Here is a 26,384-nt window from a genome sequence, read left to right as displayed (position 1 = left end):
GAACAAGTGCTGGGGGCCACCATCGGAATGCACATTGTCTGCTGTGAAGACAGTGTGCATTCTGAGGGGGCTATGGAGGCCCTCTGTATGACAGCATTGGACTCGGCTCCATGCTGGGCCGATTCCAATGATACTTCACATTTTCCACAAGGCTGACCGACGGAAACCTTGGTTTACTCTGGTCAGCCCAGTAGAAAACTCCTAATGGGGCCACTGAGGGACACGCCAGCACCGTCATCTGGAGTTATTAGCCCCAAAGTGTTTGTCAAGCACTGACTGATGGTGTCCATATGGGCATCTGGCAGGTATTTGGATTGGAAATCATTGGTTTAAACCTATATCACAATTCCTTAATCTGAATAAAGAATGGTTGCAATGCAAAATAAGAAATACATATTTTTTTTCTTACAAACCGGTCCACTTATGTGGCGCTGCTGAAGTCAGTGCTCCTGGGAGGTTGGACCAACACCAAATGAATTACTAGACAAATACATGGGATGCACTTCATAGCATAAATAGCTGTTTATTCTCTCATGGGTGTGCAACAAAGCAAACTTTCTTATCTTCACTTTAATGTACAAGTGGATCAGAAATGGAAGGGAATGAGAAAGCGCTGGTACCAACATCAAGGAAAACAACATTGGCAGATGACATACAAGAGGAAAAGGAAGCAATGATGGTCAGGGAAGAGGAAGAAGAAGAGGGAGAGGAAAAGGAAGAGAAGAACTGGAAGATGGTTCAGGAAGAAAATGCCTTTTACGCAATCGAAGGAAATAAAGGAAAAGAAAGACTTAGTGGTAAACATCTCAAGCCACATGCTAACACCTATTGAACACAAGATGATGAATAAAAGCCTCTTGTTTTTCCCAGAAGTACACTTTAATAAAGTAGATACTAAAAATGACCTGTACAAGTTTACGAGGAAATTCAAATTAATGAAAATTCATGCACAAAACCCCCAAAAAGATGATGAAAAAATGATTAGTTGTCAATCTAACCAAATGCAAATTTATCAATTACCAGACTCGTGAAATATTTTGGAGTTACAAGGTCATAAAGGAATGGAATATTTGACAAATACACAACTATTGCAATATTGTGACATAGATATGGACAGACAGAAGAACAGTGAATTTAAATCAAAGTCTAAATAGTGTCCTATATTACCACCAGGGGAAAAAATGATTTGTTTTATGAATTGGTCATGAAAGATCTGGAAAAAGTGAGGAAGTTAGAAAACAATGGCAGGTTCGGGAATTTATCTAAAAAATAAAGGCAAGCATTAAGAGCCAATTCTACCATTATTATAAAACCTGCAGATTAAGGAGGGAATGTGGTGATTTTGGATAAAGAAGAATATATTACAGAAGCAATGCAGCAATTAAATGATATGGATAGTTACATGAGATTGTCATACAATCCAAATTTGTCAATTAAACAAGACATAGACAAACAATTAAGGCATCTGCATACAGATTTATTGATCAACAATGATGAATTGAAATTTCTAGTGGAGGATCATCCTTTATTATCAACAATCTATTTTTTACCTAAAATTCATAACAGGTCTTAGAAATTCCACTGGAAGACCAATAATATCATCATGTGGCTCTGTGTTAGAGAATATTGCTAAATATACTGAATAATATTTATCTCTCATGGTACAAAATGTAAGTTTGTATATCAGAGATACTGGAGACTTGCTTTGAATTATAGATGGTATAACATGGGATGAGGAATATTATTTGTTTAACATAGATGTAGTAGCTTTATACACGTCAATCAAACATGAAGTAGGCATACTTCTTATTAAATATTTTTTGAAAGAGAGGAGAATCAGAGAATACATGCGAAGATGTTGGTGGATATGATAAAGTTATGTGTGAACAACAATGTCTTCATCTTTGATGAACAAATTAATAAACAAAAATGCGGTACTGCTATGGAAGTGGCCTTTTCTACCAGTTATGCAAATTTGACAATAGGATGGTGGGAGAAAGACGTGGCGTGGGGAGAACATCATCAAGAGTACGTGAATAAGGTTGTGTTATGGACAAGATATATTGATGATCTCTTTATTATTTGGAATGGTACTGTTAGTGATTTTAAGATCTTCTTTGACATGTTGAATTGTAATTCTGTGGGTTTTACATTTTTTCATATTTACACATGTAACTGACAAAACGAAAATTATTTTTTGGACATAACTTTGTGTGTAGAAAATAATCAGTTACAGATGACCATCTACAGGAAAGAAACCTCCACAAACTCTATTTTGCATGAGTCTAGCTTCCATCCCCATCATGTAATGAAGAAGATTCCATATGGTGAGTTTCTCAGGTTAAAAAGGATTTTTTTTACTGAGTTAGAATTAGAGGAGCATGGGGTGACAATGATAAATAGATTCAGAGCTAGAGGATATAAACAGGACACATACAAAGAGGTTTATAAAAAGCAAGACAAGTAAACCATAGTGACATGTTGATTTTGAATAATCATAGATATCTAAAGCAAAAGTCATCTTGTCATATGGTAAGGAAATTGGCATGATCAGGAACATCATTTGGAAGTATTGGCATGTCGTGGGTGAAGATCCAGATATAAGTAGAAAAGTAGGACTGTCTATTGCGTATACAAGAGCTCCATCCATGAAAGATATGCTGGTGCATAGTTATTTTGAGGACAGACAGCACAAATCTTGGCTTCAAGATATGAGTAAAGGTTTTAAAAAATGCCTCCAGTACAAAGCCTGCACTATTGGGAAGAATACTAGATCAAATAAAGATGTGAGTGGTAAAGACATTTTTATTAATCAGAAGATCATTTGTGAAACCACACATGTGCTATATATATTTCAATGTCTGTGTGGGCTGAGATATACTGGAAGCACCATTTGTCAATTGAAGAAGAGAATTATTGAGCATATTAGAGCTTAGAGAATGAGGACACAACATATGCTGTGGCCAGACATATCAATAAGGTACACATGTATTTCAAATTTTTGTGAAACTTTTGCAATATTTTGAGGTGGATACTATACCTTTGTCACCTAGAGAGGAAGACAGAGTGCAGCCATTAAGAAGGAAGTATCCTAGATACATTATGAAACTTAAAACTAAGCACCCAGGGAATTCGAACCTCGACAAGAAACTATATATACATATATACATTGTTATGGACACTGTCGGTTGCTGATTTACCATTACAAATTAGTTATAACTCTTTGAAAACAAATTTGATCTAAGTATGTATTATAGCTATTGGATCCACTTCGGGTGCGATAATTTGTTTGGAGAGTAAGAATCTCAGTGAGAGTTAATGGTGTTAGCCTAAATTGGAAGAAGTTCCCACCGAGGGTTAGGAATGTACATAGACAGTAGACTAATAGAGCATATAGGGACTTTCATAATTCAAAATATTTTTTTGTATTGTTTTTTATTGTGATATGTCAATGAACTACAAGATCCAGAATACTATGGGGTCTCTGAGAGAACCATTTTGTCTGTCCCCCTCCTATTTTTCTGAATTTAATTTTGTTGCCTTTTACGACTCTGTCTCTTTTACCACTGCTAACTAGCTTTAAAGTGCTTGTGATCTCTTATTTAAAGATCGCATGGTAAAATTGGCTTACACCCAATTGGTACATTTAATTTACTTATAAGCCCCTCAGTAAAGTTGTACTACATGTGCTGAGGGCCTGTAACTTAAATGCCAGTAGTGGGCCTGTGTCACTGATTGTGCCACCCACTTCAGTGGCCCTTTAAAATCATCTCAGGCCTGCCATTGCAGCTTATGTGTGCAGTTTTAAGTTGTGTTTTCAAGCCGACAAAAAAAACATTTCTGTCAGGCCTAACCCTTCCTTTTTAATACTCAGATGTCATCCCTAGGGTAGGCCCTAAACAACCATAGGGCAGGCTACAGTGTATTTAAAAAGTTGGACATGTACTTTTACATCCCCTGGTACTGAACAACTTCTTAATTCATTTTTCAGTCCTGTTTGGTTTAATGGTAAAGACAGAATTTAAGTAATAATTCCAAAAATGCCACTTTTAGAAAGTTGCTATTTTCTTGTCCTAAATATTTGGTGCATGCAACCTGTCCAAGGTCACATGACTGTGTATAGTTGGCCATTGGCCTTTGTCTATTCATCCCTGGTAGTATCACAATAGAGGGTCTGCGTGTTGGCAGGATGGGCCATCTGTGGCAAGATGAGCAGTTAAAGCTATCACCTACTACACTTGCATTTAAAAAGCACTGACTCAGCTCACACACAAAGGACTTCACACTAGTCCAATTTGACCCCTGACAGATTGGGAGCAGTAAAGAGAGGCAGGAATTTCCGGACACCTCTTCAGGGGAAACTCCAGAAACTTCTCCCACTTTAAGGTGGGCACCAAGAATAGAAATGGGACCCTCAGACCCCCTCTTTTGATCAATTCTGTGGCCTGTGGAGGACTCAGAGAAAGGACTGTTCTGCTGCCCTGCTGCAAGGAAGACAGTTCATCTGCTTCACTGCAGTGCACCACTGCTGTTCTACCTGCAAAGAGGACTGCTTTGCTGCCCTGCTCCCTGAGGAAGAAGGACTAAGGGGGTTATTACAACTTTGGAGGAGGTGTTAATCCGTCCCAAAAGTGACGGTAAAGTGACGGATATACCACCATCCGTATTACGAGTCCATTATATCCTATGGAACTCGTAATACGGCTGGTGGTATATCCGTCACTTTACCATCACTTTTGGGACAGATTAACACCTCCTCCAAAGTTGTAATAACCCCCTAAATCTGCAACGCAATTCAATGCATCTTGATGCAGGACCACACATCACAGCTTCTTCTCAGCAGCTTCCCAAGCACTGACCCAGTGCAATCCATCTCGATACCAACAACGATTATAAGTCTTCTACTGCAAGACTTATAATATTTTCAAACTTTTTGATCTCTAGACTTTTATCTGGACCAATCAATACAGTGTGTCCAACTCGAATCAGCCTGAAATTACATGTTGGTCCCAGTCTACTGTAACCATTGACTTATATTAGAAGCTTTATTTTTCTTGACACTTTTTCAGCTTAAATCTTAAAAAAATAGGATTTCCGCTTCCCCCTATTGGCATTTTTCACTTTAGGGTCAGTTTGCCTTCCTATTTTTATTAAGTAGAGTGAAATGTTTATTGTCTTGTCTTTTACTTTCAAACTGTTTTGTTACTTATAAATGTATTACACATTTTCTAAAAATGAAGGCTGTCGCTTTGTGCCATAGCTTTCAAGGATTGAGCATAGGCTTAATTATTGAAACCTTTGACTGGACCTAACAGATTAGTGACTCACGTCCATTTGTCCTGTGCCTGGAGGAGAGGTGGTGCCATTTTACATGTGGAATGTGTATTGACTTTATTACTAGTTGTGGACTTCCATCCACGCCAACTAATAATTCACTTTCTTAGATTTACCAATATGCTTACCCTAGTGAAAACATCTTCGTTAAAATTTCACTTTCTAAGGTGAACATTTCCGCCTGTATTTTTCCATATTTATTTTTTGTTCATTTTGTCTGTATTTATCAATATTTAATTTGTTTTGTGTAAACTGATGGTTCAATGGGTATATTTTCACAATTATTTAGCCAATAAATAGAGACGCATACTGACAGTCTAATGAGTATTAGCCACTTACAGTACTGTGCAGTCATCTGAAATAATTTGCATTGCAGATCAGCTTAAACAGTTATATATCTGCAGTTATTTAAGCTTTAATGGGATTTATTTCTTTGATTTGACTCCCCTACTCCCCTACTTTTTATCTGCATAGCTTTGAAACAAAGCTCATGATTGACAATATTAGGAACCATCCACAGTACTGTAAGTGGCTAATACTCATTAGAAAATAATTATAAAAATAAATGCAAATACGAAAATGTCCGGTCTCTCTCTGTATCCAATTTTAAAAATCGGTAAAAATAGGAGCCTTAATTAAAACAAATCATTACAATTAAATTCAAATTGTCCATCATAAGGTCCAAAAATAGAACAAAACATCCCATCAATCTCAAATTATCACCAGAGAATTACATATCACACCTAGTTTGACAGGTGTGAATTCCCATTTTTGAAAACAGTGACATAGCTACTATTTTCATGGGGTTAAATTATGCTGGACAGATACATAATAAAGTTTTATTCTTAAATTTTCAAAATTCGCATATACTTGACTTGTGATTATTTAAACTTTAAGGCCCATATTTATACTTTTTGACGCAAATCAGCACCAGGCCAGATTTGCGTCAAAAAGTTTACCGCCGGCTAACGGCATTCCAACACGCCAGCTGGGTGCCTAATTTATGGAATGACGTTAGCCGGCGCTGCAGCCTGGCAGTAACTGTGGTCAATGCTGTTTATTTGGGGGGTACAAGTGCAAGGGGTGATGAGTGAGGTCATGGCGGGTGGGATCATCCAGGTACTTAGGCCAGCTATGGATAGTCAAAGTCTAATATCTTGGCCATGTGAGAACGGAGAACTGACAGTGAACAGTCAACAGAGTGTCTCAGTGACACACAAGAGAGAAAGTTCAGGATAGGGTCACTCCCTGGCAGTGGTCTTGGCATTAGTTCCGGCAGGAAATCTACTTGGACGTCCTCACTTGCGTTGGGGCTCCTCAGCTACAGGGGGACAGGTGCTGGTGTCCTGCGGGTCCTGTGGCAGGGCCTCCATTCCACTGGCTAACGCTGACATGATTGGCTCAGATGGGATGTGGCTTTTGGAAGGGGCCTGCGAGTGGGAGGTGGACTAATGCTGGATGGTGGTGAGTTCCTTAAGCACCCCTGCTATGGAGGCCATGGTGGCATCGTGGGTCTGCCAGTGCTGCATGGCCTCCTGATGGTGTTCCTTCTGCAGCCGCTGGCTCTCCTGCACAGTTGCGAGGATCTGGGCCATGGTGTCCTGGGTTTGGTGGTATGTAACCAGGATTTGGGTGAGGGCCTCCTGGCCAGTCTGGTGTTGTCCCTTGGTGCACAGATCCCCTCCCCATACCCTTAGCCACCTGTGCCTGTGCCCCTGGCACAGTGTGCCCACTCCCAGTTGCCCCAGGTCCTTCATTGTCCGGGGTGTGTGCCCTTACCTCTGGCCTCTGTACTGTGGGGCACACTTCTAATTGAGCGGTCCCTGGGGCACAGGTTTGGGGAGGAGAGGCTGGCTGAGATATTGTAGCCACATGGGAAGGGGAGTCCATTATGTCCAGGGTGGGGCTGCTGGGTGTGGACTGATCAGTCGCACCAGGTGGCCCAGGCAACTCGTCCCCATCCAGACATCCACTGGGGCATTCATCCCGGTGGGCTGTCTGACCATAGCATCTTCTGTTGCATGGCAGTGGCAGGGTTACCTGTGGATGGAAAGGGGGAGAGTTTGTAGGTGGATGTGTAATTGTCAATTTCCTGGTGTGCTACATGCAGTGGCTTGACTTGCTTCCCAGTGATGGCAATGACAGCTGTTGCACTGCAGACATTGATTTGGGTATGGGGATTGTGCCATGGATCCTATGTGGCATGGTGGGTTGTGGATGGTGGTTGGCATTGCTGACATTGCCATGTGTTGTGACGCTGTTGTAGTAACCAGTAGGTGTGGGCTGTGATACGGTTGTCTATGTAGGTGTTCCACTGTGAAGTGGGACTGTGATTCTTTTGCTGTGTGGGGAGTGATGCATTGTGGGAGTTTTGGTTCCTCACATTGTTATTGTTATCCATTCATTGGGGGAGTGTGTAGGGATGGTGGGAGAAGGGTGGTGTGTCATACAGGGGAGGGGCGTGAGGTGACTAGGGGTGCAGTAGTGTTGGATGATGGGAATTGGTGAATAGTGGGTGGTGAGGAGGCATGCTGGTCTGGAGTGGTAGGTGCCTGGGGGAGTATTGTTGACTTACCTGAGTCACGACCTCCGATAATACCAGTAAGGTCCTCTGGATGCATGGTGTCCAAGACCTTCTCCTCCCAGGATGTTAACTCAAGGGGAGAAGGTAGGGGCCCTCCGTCAGTCTTGTTCAGGATGATCTTGTGCCTAGACGACATGGAACAAACCTTCCCCCTGAGTTCATTCCACCTCTTCTGTATATCCTCCCTTCTGCGTGGATAGGTGTGACTGCATTGACCCTGTCGACAATCCTCTGCCATGACTCAGTTTTCCTGGCCAATGATATTTGCTGGACCTGGGCTCCCATCTACTCTGATGACCTCGTCCACCATGACCTTCAACCCGTTGTCTGTGAATAGGGGGAAGTGCAGGGCGATTGGTGGTGTCGCGTGGGCTCTCATTATCCTAAATGAGACTACTGGATTTCTAGGCAGCAGGATCGATAATGGTGTGGGGGACTGAGTCTAACCCACGTGTAAGGAACTCTGTCACCCTAAATCTGTTTTTTGCTCCGGCTAACTAGCAGTGCCTCATTTCTCCCACGGGGAAGAGATGATTGGGCAGCCAAGCGCATGACATCTTTGGAACTTCTCAGGGAAGTCGTGGTCACTCAGATCCAAACCAACTCTCTCATTTACAATATGATCTCATATACTAATGACAAAGATACTATAAGTTTTAAATAATGATTTAATAAAACGACTGTATTTTAGATAATAAGGCATGAGCCGCAATAACCAGAACCACACAACACAGTAGGATTGAAATAGTTACCAGGAGAGTAAAACATAAGAACAAAGCGATCATCGTGTATAATAGTTTCTACTCTCCCTCTGCTTGTTCTATTTCGAGCACAGCATGTTAAGCTTCTAGCTTGCCTGTCTGTATCACTGGGGAGACATCAGCCCTCATACCTGAGCAAAGGCCTGCGATCTTGGTTCAACATCTGCAACGAGGCAGTCAGCGTCTAGTTGTGGTTCCCTGGTCGGAATCTCCCTCTTGCTTCGTGTATTGGGACAAGGAAGTGATTTTATAACTAACATGTCAGCGTGATCACAAAATGTCCCTACGCAGGAATGCCAAGTCTAAACTCCTACCACGTCTATCGGCAATGTACCAGACTGTATCCTTGACTGAAGCACAGAGTGAATGTGTTATGGAGAACTCCAGTGCTGAAGTAGGCAAAACAGTGTGATATGAATAAAAAACAAAACCGTAGAACTGGCTATTTGAAAAATAACGAGTATGAAGCCTAATAAAAAGCATTTAGAGCAAAGCGTACAGAGACTCTAAGCTGCCAGCAAATGAATAAAATACATCCAGGGCAAAGTGCACAAAGGCCTAAAGCCTGAAGCTAACGCGCAAAGGATACGTAAAACCAACCACACTACAGTGGTGTGGCGATGTTTGAATGTGTGTGCGAAATGTGCAATGTGAAGGTGTTTGTAGTATGTGGGGTGTGCTTTGTGGCTCATGTTTTTGTGGCTGGTTGTGGAATTCGCAAGGGATTGTGGGTGTATGGGGGGGTGTTAGTAGTACCGTAGGCAGGTGTGTATGGTGTATGAATGTGTTTCAGGTGTGGGGTTTTCGTACTGTCCAATGTGGTGATGGCTACTATTGGCGGTGCCTTTTTGTACTTCCGCAGTGCTAACCGCAGATGGTTTATCACCGTGCATGTGCCACTGTGCTGAAAACTGACTTGTAGTAGGGCAGTCGGAATGGGCTCGGCGTGGTGGGTCTGGTGGTAGGACAGTCACCATTTCACTGTTGGTCAGCCTGGCGGTGTGGGTTTTGTGGAAGGATTTCCGAGGTTTGTTCTTTGTGACTCGTAATATGGCAGTCACTGTACCACCAACACTGGTGGTATGGTGGTTGTATTTTGCATGGCAGTCTTGCCCGTAAACCTTGAAAGTCTTAATGAGGGCTTCACTGTAAAACACAGACAGACACTCTCATGCTCGCTTTCACACTCAGAGAGAGGTACTCTTACACTCACTCTCACATTGAGGCAGACACTGTCACACTCTCTTTCTCAATAAGACTGAGATGCTCACACTCACTCCCACAGCCAGCCAGACCCTCTCATATGTAGTCTCACATCCAGAGACACACTCTGACACTCACTCTCCCACCCACACAGAGACTTTCACGCTCACTCTTACATTCAGAGAGACACTCTTACACCTACTCCCACATCCAGGCAGACACTGTCAGACTCACTCTTGCAACCATACAGAAACTTTCACACTCACTCTCACATATAGTCTCACACCCAGAGATGCACTCTGACACTCACTATCACACCCAGACAGACACTCTCACAGTCGCTCTCACACTCCCAGAGAGATACTTTTATACCTACTCACACATTGAGGCAGACGCTTTCATACTCCCTCTCACACCAAGACTCCCACACTCACTCTCACACCCGACAGACACTATCACACATAGGGGGTCATTCTGACCCTGGCGGTCATTGACCGCCAGGGTCAACGACCGCGGGAGCACCGCCAACAGGCTGGCGGTGCTCCCAAGGGCATTCTGACCGCGGCGGTATGGCCGCGGTCAGAAACGGAAAACCGCCGGTCTCGTGCCGGTTTTCCGCTGCCCTGAGCTGCGCCGCCATGGGGATTCCGACCCCTTCACCGCCATCCTGTTCCTGGCGGTCGTGACCGCCAGGAACAGGATGGCAGTGAGGGGTGTCCTGGGGCCCCTGGGGCCCCAATGGCATGGGCACTGCAGGGGCCCCCGTAAGAGGGCCCCTAAAAGATTTTCAGTGTCTGCGATGCAGACACTGAAAATCGCGACGGGTGCTACTGCACCCTTCGCACCCTTCCCACTCCGCCGGCTCCATTCGGAGCCGGCTTCCTCGTGGAAAGGGGTTTCCCGCTGGGCTGGCGGGCGGCCTTCTGGCTGTCGCCCGCCAGCCCAGCGGGAAACACAGAATAACCGCGGCGGTCTTCTGACCGCGTAGCGGTATTCTGTTGGGGGAACTTTGGCGGGCGGCCTCCGCCGCCCGCCAAAGTTAGAATCACCCCCATAGTCTAATACCCAGAGACACACTCTGACACTCATGCTGACGGCTATACACTCTTCCGCTCACTCTCACACCCAGAGAGACACACTTTGTTGGAAAATGGATTATTGGTAAGGGCAGGTAAGTATTTACACTTAGCAATAGGTCATTAACCCCTTCTAGGTCCAGTCTGGTCTCAATAAATTATTCCCAGCTCAACCCTCGGTAGCTCGGCAATGAGCAGTTAGGCTTAACTTAGAGACAGGTGAGCAAAGCATTTAAAAATCCCAAAACAGTAAATAAGTAAAACACAAACACAATAAAAATCTAACTCCAGTTTATAAAAATAGATTATGTTTTTATATTTAAAATGACACTAAAATGAGAAAAACCCAATGTAGGGAATCCGGAGATATGCATTTTTAAAGATAAAAAATAATTGTAGCGCTTAGAAGCAAATAGCACTCAAAGTATTTAAAAAAGGTCACACTGGACAGGGACAAAGTCCAGAGCTCAGGCCACCCATGATGTAACATTGTTACACTTACTTTCAGAAGTGTTTCTTCATACATTAAAGTATTCACAAAGCAGCAGCCAAGGGTACAGAGGCTCTGGTTTGCCTCTTGGGGTCTCGGACTACAACTCCCACAATGCACAATTAAACTTATGGAACTGTTCACAACAGTTGGTCCAAATGTCTCCAAACATCTGAATCTTCTTCCAGATGTCCTTTTTGGGTCCTTGAAGTATGCACAACTTGATCAAATATTCCAGAAGCTCTGGATTCATCCTTGGGAGTTGGGACTACAATTCCCAGAATGCACCTGGTCAGACTCCTCAAATGACTCCTGGACGCTGGTCAGCTGGGCTCTTCTTGCAGGACTTGATGCAGGAGACTCTGGGCAGCTCTTTATACCTGTAGCTTACAGGAAGTCAACTCCTGGAGGTGTAGAAGCAAGGCACAGTCCTTTTCTTGTTGAAGTCCAAAGTGTGCAGCTGGTGCAATCCTTTTGAGTGCAGTATCCAGGTGCAGGCCGGAGGTCCAGCAGGGCAGTCTTTCTTCTCCAGTATCTTATTCCAGCAGGGATCTGAGGTGTCGGTGCAGCTCTGCCAAATTTGTTGCTCCTGGGGTGAAAAGCAAGGGGTGCAACTGTCTAATCACAAGCAGGCCACAACCCCATCGGATGACCACTTCCTAGGAAGTAGGGCAAAAACCGATCCCACGGAGCAACATTCTTCAATAATCCAACATGGCAGAAAAATCCTAAACACTCTCCTCTCCTGCTCTGTCCTAATCTTATCAAGAGGGCACCTAATTGTTTGTGGTTGCAAGAAATGGGGGAGGTCCTGAGCTGATTCATATGTCCTTCCCTGCCTTTGAAGACCATTCTGTTTAACTGTTGGCTGAGGCAGATCTCCTGCCCCAGGCACATCTGCTGTGTTCAGCCCAGGCCACTTCACACCTCATCAAGGCAGCCTGACCAATCATAGAAGAAGACTGCAGAGCTGAAGTTAGCAACTTGCAGGTAGAATTGATTTAACTCTTTATCTGAACTAGTTATATTAAAAACAACAATGGCAAGTTCTGGGACTTATTATAACAATTTATTTGATACCAAAGTCAAGATATCTGGCCCTTAAGGAGACTTTGTAAATTAAAATAAAATCTCCCCATTTTAGCCTATGGGGCCATTCTGTACAGTTAGGGAAAACAAATATGGCTATTTTACCTCATCAGGGCTTGTAAAACTACTTTTTTAAGGCCCCTGCTTATAGTTACATACCACCCAACCCTAGGGGTACTTAGGGCACCCCATAAGGTTGACCTATATGTAAAAACTTTGGAAGTACTTTTAATTTCAACATCAAATTTGCATATAACTTTAGTTGAAAAGCAGCAAGCAAGGTAGGCCTGCCTTTGAACCACCTGCATTGGGGTCCCTAAACCTTCCTGCCCTACCATAGACCAGGGACATATAGGTAGTTTGACATAGCCACTTAGAATTAGCCTAATTTGCATACTCATTTTACACAGAGCATAGGCCCTGGGACTGGTAAGCAGTACCCAGGGCACCATCAGAGTCAGAAAAACACCAGCAAAATGTTAAAAATTGGGGCAAAAAGTTAGGGGGCATCTGCAATCAGCCCTGTTTTCTCATACTCTTACACATACTCTCACATCCAGGCAGACACTGTCACACTCCCTCTTCCAACTAGGCAGAGACTCTCATACCCAAACATACGCTCTCACACATGGGTGGTCATTCTGACCTCGGCGGTAAAAGGCGCCTACCGCCGGTCAGAAATCCTCCATAATCCCGCCGCGGTCGCGGAAACCCGCCACGGTCATTCTGACCCACAGAAGGCAAACCTCCGAAAATCCGACCGCCACAACAGACCGCCAGACCAGCGGTCGGCGGAAAGGTGGAGGTGACCAAACCTCCACCGTCACGCCAACAGAAATACGCCCATGCCATTACGACCCACGAATCCACGCGGCGGTCATTCAAACGCGGTATTCCATTGGCGGGACACACCGGCGCGGTCAGAATACACACAAACGAACAAAACTCAGCCACATTGGACGATTTGAATCCCACACACCTGATACACATACACACACCACTCCCACACACACAATACAATATAAAACACACACCCACATCACCCACAAACCCCTACGCTTAAAAATTCGTAAAGAAGACAAGAGCGAGACACCAGCATCCAAAACATACCAGCCACAGCCACTCAACACCATCACCCACACACTATCCACACACAAAACAACACACACCACCACACTCAACTCACTTAAATACACATACTCCACCCCACACATCATACACACCACCCCATGGCACCCCAAAGACAACCCCGCTTCACAGACGAAGAACTCAGGGTCATGGTGGAGGAAATCGTTCGGGTAGAGCCCCAGCTGTTCGGCACACAGATACAATACACCAGCATTGCCCGGAGGACGGAGCTATGGCAGAGGATTGTCGACAGGGTGAACGCAGTGGGACAGCACCCCAGAAATCGGGAAGACATCAGGAAGCGATGGAACGACCTACAGGGGAAGGTGCGTTCCATGGTATCCAGGCACAACATCGCCGTGCAGAAGACTGGCGGAGGACCCCCACCTCAACCCCCACAATTCACATCATGGGAGGAGCAACTCTTGAACATCCTGCATCCTGACGGCCTCGCAGGAGTCGGCGGAGGAATGGATACTGGTAAGTTGAAGCTTCAATACTGCTTCCCCCCCACCTGCATGCCAAATCAGACCCCAAACCTCACCCCCATCCTCGAACCCCACCCTCATCCCCACCCCCATCCTCACCCCCACCCTCACCCCCACCACCATCCTCACCCCCACCACCATCCTCACCCCCACCCCCAGCACACCTATTCCCCGCCAATGTCTCACCATCACAACCCACACATCCCAAAACCTAGGCCTGCATGCGTCCACTAAGCATGGACACCCATCACCAAAGCATGCCCAATGCATATACACATCCCCCCCACAAGCCACCCTCACCAAAGCCCCCACACACGAATGCCAGCACTTGGGGACACGAGAACCCACAGATACACCCATATGCCACACATTGAAACTATAACCATACCTCTATACCCCTGCAGGACCCGACCGTCAACACACCGCGGCGGAGGGGCCAGAATTATCCACACCCCCCACCCAAGAGGCCGTCAGCGATGACAGCAGCTCTGTCGATCTGGACACCGATGACCAGCCCGGACCATCGGGGACCACTGGACAGTCGGTTCACCTCACACAGGCACAGGCCACTACAGACCCTAACCCCTCTGGGAACACCAGCACAGCTCCCACCCAGCGGGCCCATGCCTCTGTCTCCAGGGCGCGTCAATCTGGGGTGTGTCTACCACTACAGGGCACCCAGGATAACCCACCACCCCAACAACAACAGGGACCTGGGGGCAGTGGTAGTGGGCACACCGGCCAGGGGGCAGAGGCCCAGGGAAACAGGGCAACTCGGCGGGCAGCTGTGCGACAGGGGGGGGAGGAGAGGCCGAGGGAACCCACTCTCCACGAGGTCCTCACCACCATCATGGGAGCATACAACCGCTCCCAGGAGACGATGGCGACGGTACTGGCCCGGTTCCAGGAGATCCAGGTGCTGCAGGAGGAACACTATCGGGGGTACAGGGAGGACATCAGAGCCATCAACACCACCCTGGTTACCATGGTAGGGCTGCTGCAGGACCTCGTAAACAGCAGGGCGGACACGGAACAACACCCAAGGGCCCCTGCCACTAGCCTGGACCAAGAACAGCCATCCACCTCCGCCGGCGCTAGTGGACAGGAGGCCCCCGCACAGCAGCAGCCCACCAGACCCCCACCTCCTGCAGGAGAAGAACCACCCCGCAAGAGGGCCCTGAGATCTCGCAAGAAGACAGAGTAGGATGTCAAGACCCCCGCCAGCAAAGGATACCACCTGATGTCATCCCACTGTCCCACATTGTCACCCTGTCCATCCTTGAACTGCCCATGCTCCATCTCTCCACAGGCCTCTGGACAATGCACCTGTGTGACTGTTACTCTGGACTCTGCCATGGACATTCCTTCACCATAGCCCCCACCCACTTGAAACCACCCATCCCATTTTGAGCACTTCAATAAACACCTATTTTGCACCAAAATATCAGGAGTCTGGCTGTGATTTCAATAGATTGTAATTGACATGACAGTGCAAATATGTCCTTGTACATGGTGAAGTCAACAAACAGCTGCCACAAAGCTGTAGTCCATGGGGAAACGAAGCACAGGACTCGTAGTGGGGACCCCAGATCTGAAATAGGGAGGGAAAAGCCAAAACTCAGTCATCATACACTGGGGCAAATAGACAGGCAGCAGAGATGCTGCAGAGTAGTTAACATTTACTAAATTATCTTTGAAATGTTACCTGTGTCCTATTGGAAGTACTGTTCAATGATTCTGTCCCTGTTGTCTGTTTCAGCCCCGTCGTCTTCCTCCTCGTCACTCTCCTCAGGTTCCACCGCTGCCACAACACCACCGTCTCGACCATCCTCCTGCAGGAAAGGCACCTGGCGGCGCAAAGCCAGGTTGTGAAGCATGCAGCAGGCCACGATGATGTGACACACCTTCTTAGGTGAGTACATTAGGGATCCACCGGTCATATGCAGGCACCTAAACCTGGCCTTTAGGAGGCCAAAGGTGCGTTCGATCACCCTCCTAGTACGCCCATGGGCCTCATTGTACCGTTCCTCTGCCCTGGTCCGGGGATTCCTTACTGGGGTCAGTAGCCACGACAGGTTGGGGTACCCAGAGTCCCCCACTAGCCATACACGGTGTCTCTGTAGCTGTTCCATCACGTAAGGGATGCTGCTATTCCTGAGGATGTAGGCGTCATGCACTGACCCTGGGAATTTGGCATTTACATGCGAGATGTACTGGTCAGCCAAACACACCACCTGGATGTTCATTGAATGGTAATTTTTTCTGTTCCTGTACACCTGCTCCCTGTCTCTTGGGGGAACCAAAGCCACATGGGTCCCATCAATGGCACCAATTACGTTGGGAATATGTCCAAGGGCGTAGAAATCACCCTTCACTGTAGCCAATTCGCCCACCTCAGGGAAAATGATGTAGTTCCTCACGGATTTCATCAGGGCAGACAACACTCTGGATAACACCTTCGAAAACATGGGCTGAGACATCCCGGAAGCAATTCCCACGGTTGTCTGAAATGACCCACTTGCCAAGAAATGTAGTACTGACATGACCTGCACCAGAGGGGGAATCCCTGTGGGTTGGCGGATGGGGGACATCAGGTCGGGCTCCAGCTGGGCACACAGTTCATGGATAGTGGCACGGTTAAGACGGTAGGTCAGGATAATGTGGCGTTCTTCCATTGTCGACAGGTCCACCAGCGGTCGGTACACGGGAGGATTCATCCTTCTCCTCGCCCAACCCAGCGGACGGTGCCTAGGAAGGACAACATGGAGCACACAGTCAGGCAACCCACAGGTACGTACTCACAGCTAGCACAGTATACGATTCTCTATGCAGTGAATGGCGTGTCTGAGTGGCTATGCAAGGCCTAGGCCTGTGTGACGCAGTTGAAATTGAGCCATGTGGGCCCTGGAAATGGCGGCTGCCTGACCTGTGAAGTGTGACAATGGGATGTGAGGTCAATGCGCTGGCGTGGCACACCGCGGCGGGCGGCGGGCGAAGACCGCGGCGCCAAGCCGCATTGGTTAACATTGAAGCCTATGGGTTTCAGGAGCCAATGGCGAAGGGCGCCGGCGGTGGCGGGACGCACCGCCGCGGTACGCACCGCCGCGGACGTGACCGCCATTTTCTATCTACTTATCCACTTGCAACTTGAACTTTCACAGGAGAGGACCTATACTGCAAGTGTTGCTGTGACCTCGGTCTGGAAGGGACAATGGCTGCTGCGACTGGGGAAAGGGCCCCTGCCTTCACTGGAGAGGAGTTGGAGAAACTTGTGGATGGTGTCCTCCCCCAGTATGCGCTACTCTACGGTCCTCCAGACCAACAAGAGAGTTTAATTCAATATGGATTTGGGGCCACTGGCTGGCTTGGGGGCCTGGCGGGGATGGGGGGCATGTTGGGCATGGCGGGGGGCATGGCGGGGGGCCTGGCGGGGATGGGGGGCATGTTGGGCATGGCGGGGGGCATGGCGGGGGGCCTGGCGGGGATGGGGGGCATGTTGGGCATGGCGGGGGGCCTGGCGGGGATGGGGGGCATGTTGGGCATGGCGGGGGGCATGGCGGGGGGCCTGGCGGGGATGGGGGGCATGTTGGGCATGGCGGGGGGCCTGGCGGGGATGGGGGGCATGTTGGGCATGGCGGGGGGCATGGCGGGGGGCCTGGCGGGGATGGGGGGCATGTTGGGCATGGCGGGGGGCCTGGCGGGGATGGGGGGCATGTTGGGCATGGCGGGGGGCCTGGCGGGGGGCCTGGCGGGGATGGGGGGCATGTTGGGCATGGCGGGGGGCCTGGCGGGGATGGGGGGCATGTTGGGCATGGCGGGGGGCCTGGCGGGGATGGGGGGCATGTTGGGCATGGCGGGGGGCATGGCGGGGATGGGGGGCATGTTGGGCATGGCGGGGGGCCTGGCGGGGATGGGGGGCGTTGGGCCACTGGAAAGGAAAATGCTGAGAAACTTGAACGTGGTATTTCTCCCTCCCTGTACGTGTCACATAGGTCCGCGCCCATGAGAAGATCGGGATTTGGCGTGCCATCGCCAAGGAAGTCTGGGCCCTGGGGGTCCACCATCGACGGGGCACCCACTGCCGCAAGAGGTGGGAGGACATCCGCCGCGGGACCAAGAAGACCGCCGAGTCTCTGCTGGGGATGGCCCAGTTGAAATTGAGCCATGTGGGCCCTGGAAATGGCGGCTGCCTGACCTGTGAAGTGTGACAATGGGATGTGAGGTCAATGCGCTGGCGTGGCACACCGCGGCGGGCGGCGGGCGAAGACCGCGGCGCCAAGCCGCATTGGTTAACATTGAAGCCTATGGGTTTCAGGAGCCAATGGCGAAGGGCGCCGGCGGTGGCGGGACGCACCGCCGCGGTACGCACCGCCGCGGACGTGACCGCCATTTTCTATCTACTTATCCACTTGCGACTTGAACTTTCACAGGAGAGGACCTATACTGCAAGTGTTGCTGTGACCTCGGTCTGGAAGGGACAATGGCTGCTGCGACTGGGGAAAGGGCCCCTGCCTTCACTGGAGAGGAGTTGGAGAAACTTGTGGATGGGGTCCTCCCCCAGTATGCGCTACTCTACGGTCCTCCAGACCAACAAGAGAGTTTAATTCAATATGGATTTGGGGCCACTGGCTGGCTTGGGGGCCTGGCGGGGATGGGGGGCATGTTGGGCATGGCGGGGGGCATGGCGGGGGGCCTGGCGGGGATGGGGGGCATGTTGGGCATGGCGGGGGGCATGGCGGGGGGCCTGGCGGGGATGGGGGGCATGTTGGGCATGGCGGGGGGCATGGCGGGGGGCCTGGCGGGGATGGGGGGCATGTTGGGCATGGCGGGGTGCCTGGCGGGGATGGGGGGCATGTTGGGCATGGCGGGGGGCATGGCGGGGGGCCTGGCGGGGATGGGGGGCATGTTGGGCATGGCGGGGGGCCTGGCGGGGGGCCTGGCGGGGATGGGGGGCATGTTGGGCATGGCGGGGGGCCTGGCGGGGATGGGGGGCATGTTGGGCATGGCGGGGGGCATGGCGGGGATGGGGGGCATGTTGGGCATGGCGGGGGGCCTGGCGGGGATGGGGGGCGTTGGGCCACTGGAAAGGAAAATGCTGAGAAACTTGAACGTGGTATTTCTCCCTCCCTGTACGTGTCACATAGGTCCGCGCCCATGAGAAGATCGGGATTTGGCGTGCCATCGCCAAGGAAGTCTGGGCCCTGGGGGTCCACCATCGACGGGGCACCCACTGCCGCAAGAGGTGGGAGGACATCCGCCGCGGGACCAAGAAGACCGCCGAGTCTCTGCTGGGGATGGCCTCCCAACGTAGGCGGGGTGCCTGCCGTCAACTGAGCCCCCTGATGTTCCGGATCCTGGCGGTGGCCTACCCTGAATTGGATGGGCGCGTGAGGGCAGCACAGCAGACACAAGGGGGTGAGTACAAGCATTATCTACTCTGTTGTCGCGCAGTGGAGGGGTCTGGGTGGGGGAGGAGGGCTGGGGGTCCCCCTAGGCCAGGGCGATATCTGTAGGCTGGGCACCCCCGTAAGCCCCTGTGTCCCCAGCCACCACCCTCAGTAGTTTGTCAGTACAGCCATCCCTGGGCCGTGTCATCCATGGGTGCAGTTGTCAACTCTAGGCGTGTAGGCCATGTTCCACGGAATGCGTAGCGTACCCCAAGTGCGCAACTTAGTGCAGGGGGCATCTGTGTCTGTCATGTCCGCTAACTGTACCGGAGATCCATGTACTCAATATGCCTTTATTTCTCTCTCCCCCCCCCTTTTTGTTTGTCTTTCTGTGCTTGTGTGCATCAGCATCATCAGGCGGAGGAGAAGTGGCATCGGGGCAGGAGGGAGCTGCATCTCACATGGCCCAGGAGGGCCATGCCACAGAGTCAGACTGGACCAGTGAGACGGAGGGCGAGGGGAGCTCCACGACGGGGACGACTGGAGCCTGCAGCGACACGGACACGTCCTCGGAAGGGGGCTCCCTTGCGGGGGTGGCACCATCCGTGCACCCCGCCATTACAGGTACAGCCGCCACCCAGCGCACCATCTCCGCCCTCCCAGCAGCCCCTCCGCGTTCGCCCCGTGCCCGCTCTGCCAGGAAGCCGGGCATCTCCTTCGCCCCAGGCACCTCAGGCCCTGCCCCTGTTACCCCCGCTGCCCTCAGTGAGGAGGTCATTGACCTCCTCCGAACGCTCATTGTTGGGCAGACTACCCTTTTGAATGCCATCCAGGGGGTGGAGAGGGAGGTTCATCGCAGCAATGCGTACCTGGAGGGCATTCATTCGGGTCAGGCTGCCCATCAGCGATCGTTCCAGGCTCTGGCCTCAGCACTGACGGCAGCCATTGTCCCTGTCTCCTGCCTGCCTCTACTAACTCCCTCCTCCCAGTCTCCTGTTCCTCTGCCTGTCCCACCCACACCATCAGACCAGCCTGCACACACCTCAACACCCAAGAGAAGCTCATCCAAACATAAGCACCACAGATCACGCAGACATTCACACACGCAACATTCCGATGCAGACATGCCAACAGTCACTACCACCTCTGTGACCCCCACCTCCTCGTCTCCCTCCTCCCTCCCTGTGACGTCTACACTCACACCTCCATTCACCTCACCATCAGCCAGTGTTTCCATCACCAGCACACCCTCCACTCCAGTCCGCACACGTGCAGTCACCACCCCCACTGCCATTTACACGTCCCCTGTGTCCTCTCCCACTGTGTCTGTCACCCCCTCTTCCACACCACACAAACGCAGCCACCCACCCACCCAACAGCCATCCACCTCACGACAGCCTATCCCTCCTGCACCTGCACCCAAAGACAGCAAACGTGACTCACCTACAACCACATCCTCTCCCTCCACTCCCATTCCCACTGTACCTACCACTCTCCATTGTCCCAAGAAGCTCTTCCTCGCCACTACTAACTTCTTTCCTGACCCTGAGCCCCCCCCTCCTTCTCGTCGGGGTAAGAAGAGCACCTCAGCCACCACCAGCCCTGCAGCCCCCTTGACAAGGGTGCAGGGGTATTGGAGCCCGCCCGCCAGCCCGCATGTCTGGATCTTCGCCCAGCAGCAAGGGGACAGCCAGCCCACCCCCTGGGAAGAGGAGCAGAAGGCGGAAGGGGCGCCGCAGGAGCCCGCCTTCTACATCCCCCCCGGACACCACCCAGAGACAGTCACCAGCCACAGCTCCAAAGGGAGGAAAGGGCCACAGGCCGACGACTAAGGAGGGCAAGGGCAGCAAGTTGGAGAGGTCAGGCAGCAGGCCTGCTGCCCAGGAGGAGCCCACAACCCCCATAGCCGCTGCCCCGGGAGGAACCGGCACAGCTGCCCCGGGAGAGCCCACCACCCCCATAGCCGCTGCCCAGGGAGGACCCAGCCCAGCTGGCCAGGAGGGCCCCACCACCCACAGCCCAGGTGGGCAGTGAAGGAGCACCATCCCCGCTGCCCAGGAGGGCACCACCAGGCAATTAGCAGTTGGCCATAGACCGTCCGCCGTCTCAAGAACCGCTGAACTGGGCCCCGCCGTCTCAAGAACCGCTGAACTGGGCCCCGCCGTCTCAAGAACCGCTGAACTGGGCCCCGCCGTCTCAAGAACCGCTGAACTGGGCCCCGCCGTCTCAAGAACCGCTGAACTGGGCCCCGCCGTCTCAAGAACCGCTGAACTGGGCCCCGCCGTCTCAAGAACCGCTGAACTGGGCCCCGCCGTCTCAAGAACCGCTGAACTGGGCCCCGCCGTCTCAAGAACCGCTGAACTGGGCCCCGCCGTCTCAAGAACCGCTGAACTGTGCCCCGCCGTCTCAAGAACCGCTGAACTGGGCCCCGCCGTCTCAAGAACCGCTGAACTGGGCCCTTCAAGGCAAGAAGCGCTGAACTGGGCCCCGCCGTCTCAAGAACCGCTGAACTGGGCCCCGCCGTCTCAAGAACCGCTGAACTGGGCCCCGCCGTCTCAAGAACCGCTGAACTGGGCCCGCCGTCTTAAGAACCGCTGAACTGGGCCCCGCCGTCTCAAGAACCGCTGAACTGGGCCCCGCCGTCTCAAGAACCGCTGAACTGGGCCCCGCCGTCTCAAGAACCGCTGAACTGGGCTCCGCCGTCTCAAGAACCGCTGAACTGGGCCCCGCCGTCTCAAGAACCGCTGAACTGGGCCCTTCAAGGCAAGAAGCGCTGAACTGGGCCCCGCCGTCTCAAGAACCGCTGAACTGGGCCCTTCAGGGCAAGAACCGCTGGCCCTTTGGCAGACGTGGCAGGGCAGGATCTATCTCGGGCAGGGCTGCAGGATGTCCTCTGGCCAACTTGCCTCCTCCAGTGGCAGTGGGGTCTGTTATGGACTGTATGGACTGTGGCTTTGCTCTCCCCAGGATGGCCCAGTGGGCAGGCCACCCACTGTATGGACTGTATGGACTGTGGCTTTGCTCTCCCCAGGATGGCCCAGTGGGCAGGCCACCCACTGTATGGACTGTATGGACTGTGGCTTTGCTCTCCCCAGGATGGCCCAGTGGGCAGGCCACCCACTGTATGGACTGTTTGGACTGTGGCTTTGCTCTCCCCAGGATGGCCCAGTGGGCAGGCCACCCACTGTATGGACTGTATGGACTGTGGCTTTGCTCTCCCCAGGATGGCCCAGTGGGCAGGCCACCCACTGTATGGACTGTTTGGACTGTGGCTTTGCTCTCCCCAGGATGGCCCAGTGGGCAGGCCACCCACTGTATGGACTGTATGGACTGTGGCTTTGCTCTCCCCAGGATGGCCCAGTGGGCAGGCCACCCACTGTATGGACTGTTTGGACTGTGGCTTTGCTCTCCCCAGGATGGCCCAGTGGGCAGGCCACCCACTGTATGGACTGTATGGACTGTGGCTTTGCTCTCCCCAGGATGGCCCAGTGGGCAGGCCACCCACTGTATGGACTGTTTGGACTGTGGCTTTGCTCTCCCCAGGATGGCCCAGTGGGCAGGCCACCCACTGTATGGACTGTTTGGACTGTGGCTTTGCTCTCCCCAGGATGGCCCAGTGGGCAGGCCACCCACTGTATGGACTGTTTGGACTGTGGCTTTGCTCTCCCCAGGATGGCCCAGTGGTCATGGAGTCCCCTCGTGGATCTGGCGTCGTGTACTCAAGTGGCTGAGGTGCCCCCCCTTCCCTTCCCCCTGAGGTGCCTGTCCTATTTTCTTTCTGATGCCCCTGCAGTGTTCTCTCCGTGGAGTTCTTGTCGTGGGACTGGGCCTTGCCCCTTTGCACAGGACCCCTGTGATCCACGGACAGTGGTTGGACTACATTTAGTAGCTGTATATATTTTGTACATAGTTTATTTATTTATTGGGATTACTGGTGTACATATTTCAATATATCTGCCCGTTTATGATCTCTTCTTTTGGTCTTTGCATTATTTCGGAGGGGGGTGGTTTGTGGGTTGTGACAGTGATCTGTGGGAATGCATTGATGTGTGTGTTGTAGTGGGTGTGGGTGGGTGGGTGTGTGCCGGTAATCTTTTCCCTCCCCTGTGTCGTAGGTGCCGTACTCACCGATGTCTTCCGCGCCGCCGGGCGTGCTCCTGGTATATGAGGAGGAATAGGAGTGCGGGGATGACCTGCAACTCTGGCTCCATACTGCCGGAATCTCGCGTGGAGTGCGTAGAGGTGAGCGTTTTCCCGTTTGTAGTCTGTTTCCGCCGTGTTCTTATCGGCGGTGCTCCCGCCCCGGAAAAGGTGGCAGATTGGTGGGTCGTAATAGGGTGGGCGGTACTTTGTCTGCCGCCGGGCTGTTTGCGGGAACCGCCGCGCTGTTTGTTTGTACCCCTGTGGCGGTCGGAGTGTTAAGTTGGCGGGCTGTGTTGGCGGTTCCCGCCAGGGTCAGAATTGCATATTTTAGACCGCCGGCCTGTTGGCGGCTTGGCCGCCGCTTTATCACCGACCGCCAGGGTCAGAATGAGGGCCATAGTCTCACACCCAGAGATGCACTCTGACACTCACTGTCACACCCACTCACCCTCATACCCAGAGAGGCACTCTTACACCTACTCTCACATCAAGGCAGACACTGCTACACTCCTTGTCACTCCCTGACAGAAACTCTCACATTCATCCTCATACCCAGATAGATGCTCTCACACATACTCTAACACTCAGAGACAGATTCTTCCAGTCACTCCCATATCCAGAAAGGCACTCTCATACCCAGTCTCACAGCATAATAGGCACTCTCACACCCATTCTCCCAGCTAGAGATGCTGTGATGTCCACTCCCACACCCACACCCACACACAAACACTTTAATGCTTAATCTCACAGCCAGACAGAAACTCGCACACCGACTCTCACATACAGGCAGACACTGTCACACTCCCTCTCACACCCAGAGAGTCTCATTTTCAGTCTCAGACTAACATAGACGCTCTGACACATAGTTTGACACCCAGAGACACACTCTGACACTCACTTTCACATGGAGACACTCTCACATTCACTGTCACAGCAGGATAGACACTGTCAAAGCTCTTTCACAGCTGAAGAGATATTGTCACATCCAGTGACATATCAAGACAGACAGTCAGTAGGAAAGGTTCCTGGGGCTAATATGTGGGAATTGATGCATATCAATACTTTAGGGCAGAAGTTCTGTTATAAATTTATATATATTAACACAGCATATGAAGAAAATGTCTTCAGAATGTTAGAATTTTTTTTTTTTTTTTTCGGGATCAGCAGATGGATCCGCGGATCTGAACAACATGGACAAAAAATAAGTAAAAAAAAAAAATTGTATGGTTAATGGATTGGCACATAAAAGACCCTTTGTGTTTATGATGTTTAGGTGAATACTACTGATGATAGAGGATGCAGACTCTCAAGGAATACCCTGTTGCCTTTGCCTGTTAGGTGAACTCCATTATGTCTGTGAAAGGAAGACCCTGCACATCCAAGTATCCATTAGTATCCAAAGAAGTGTTATCCCTGCCACATCCCTATGCAGCTTTTCACTGTCCATTTGGAGTCAGCTCCTGTGTTGCGGCCGAGATCCCCGCTGGGCCAGCGGGCAGAAACAAGGTTTCCGCTCGCCGGCCCAGCGAGGATCCCATAATAGCCGCGCTGGGAGGGCGGCGGCATTGGCAGCCGCCCGGCGGTCCAACCTTGGCGGGCGGCTCCAGTCGCCCGCCAAGGTTGTAATGAGGGCCAAAGTCAGATAAGTTCCCACCAAAAGAGCTTCAGAAAGGACTTAAAGGAAGAGTTGTATTTTAGCCATTATATTTTAAAACAATGTTGAGACTATGGGTGTTGAAAATATGTAGATCAACCACTCATTTGTCTAGTAAATGGAGTTCCCACCAAAAGTAAAAAATCTGGCAAACGTTAGAAGATGTGAATAAACTAAAAAAGCCATGTTATACTTGAAAGAAAATAATATTTTTTACAAGAATGTTGACATGATTGGAAATTTAACTTGTATTGATGATGAACTACTATAATCAAGTGGACAAACAGAACAAATAGATAAGGCGATGTCAGAAGAACTATAAGAGCACTAAAGTTTACATCCACTTCATTCAGGTTGTTGGGGATTCTATTGATCTCTTCCAAAGGAAACAAGTAGGAGGAGATCCAATGAGCGTGTGGGAAAAAAGTTTAGAGACTTGCTGTTTTCCCCAGACATTTCCCACAGGAGCAAGTAGCCACTATGAAGATTGACCTGTGCAAATACCAGTAGCTGAATACAGATCAAGAAGATTATAGTCAGAAGACTTGAGGTTTCTGCAATGCATTACATACATATTCCATCTATTATATGAGAGTGACTTGTCAGGACTCTTCTATGCTGTGAATCACATGCCTAAGACAGGAGTTAATCTTCAAAATCTAACTTCAAGGAAGTTTGTTGATAAGATACAAGGTAAAGATGAAAATTTAGAGAACAACTTAATTTATTTGATGGCATGTCATTGTGGGACTAATGAATACTGGTACTATCATCATGGAGAGCTTAAAAGTATACTCCGGAATCTAAGTGCTCTTACTTGGATTGGAACTCTAAGTTGCGCAGAGTATGCTTGGGATGATCTACTAACATTTCTAAAACAAGCAAAAAATAATGTGAAGGATATTTCAGGCAATGCTTCGCTTTATATCTAACAAAACTAATTCTCCTCTTGGTGAAGTCACAGATTTGTTTGGGTGAAAAGAATACCAGGCAAGTGGTGCTCTGCATTCACATGCTATTATGGATAAAGGATATACCAAAATTTGG

This window comes from Pleurodeles waltl, chromosome 1_1 (genome assembly GCF_031143425.1).
Source record: "Pleurodeles waltl isolate 20211129_DDA chromosome 1_1, aPleWal1.hap1.20221129, whole genome shotgun sequence".
In the NCBI taxonomy this organism is placed as follows: domain Eukaryota; kingdom Metazoa; phylum Chordata; class Amphibia; order Caudata; family Salamandridae; genus Pleurodeles; species Pleurodeles waltl.
Note: the sequence above shows the minus strand (reverse complement) of the source record.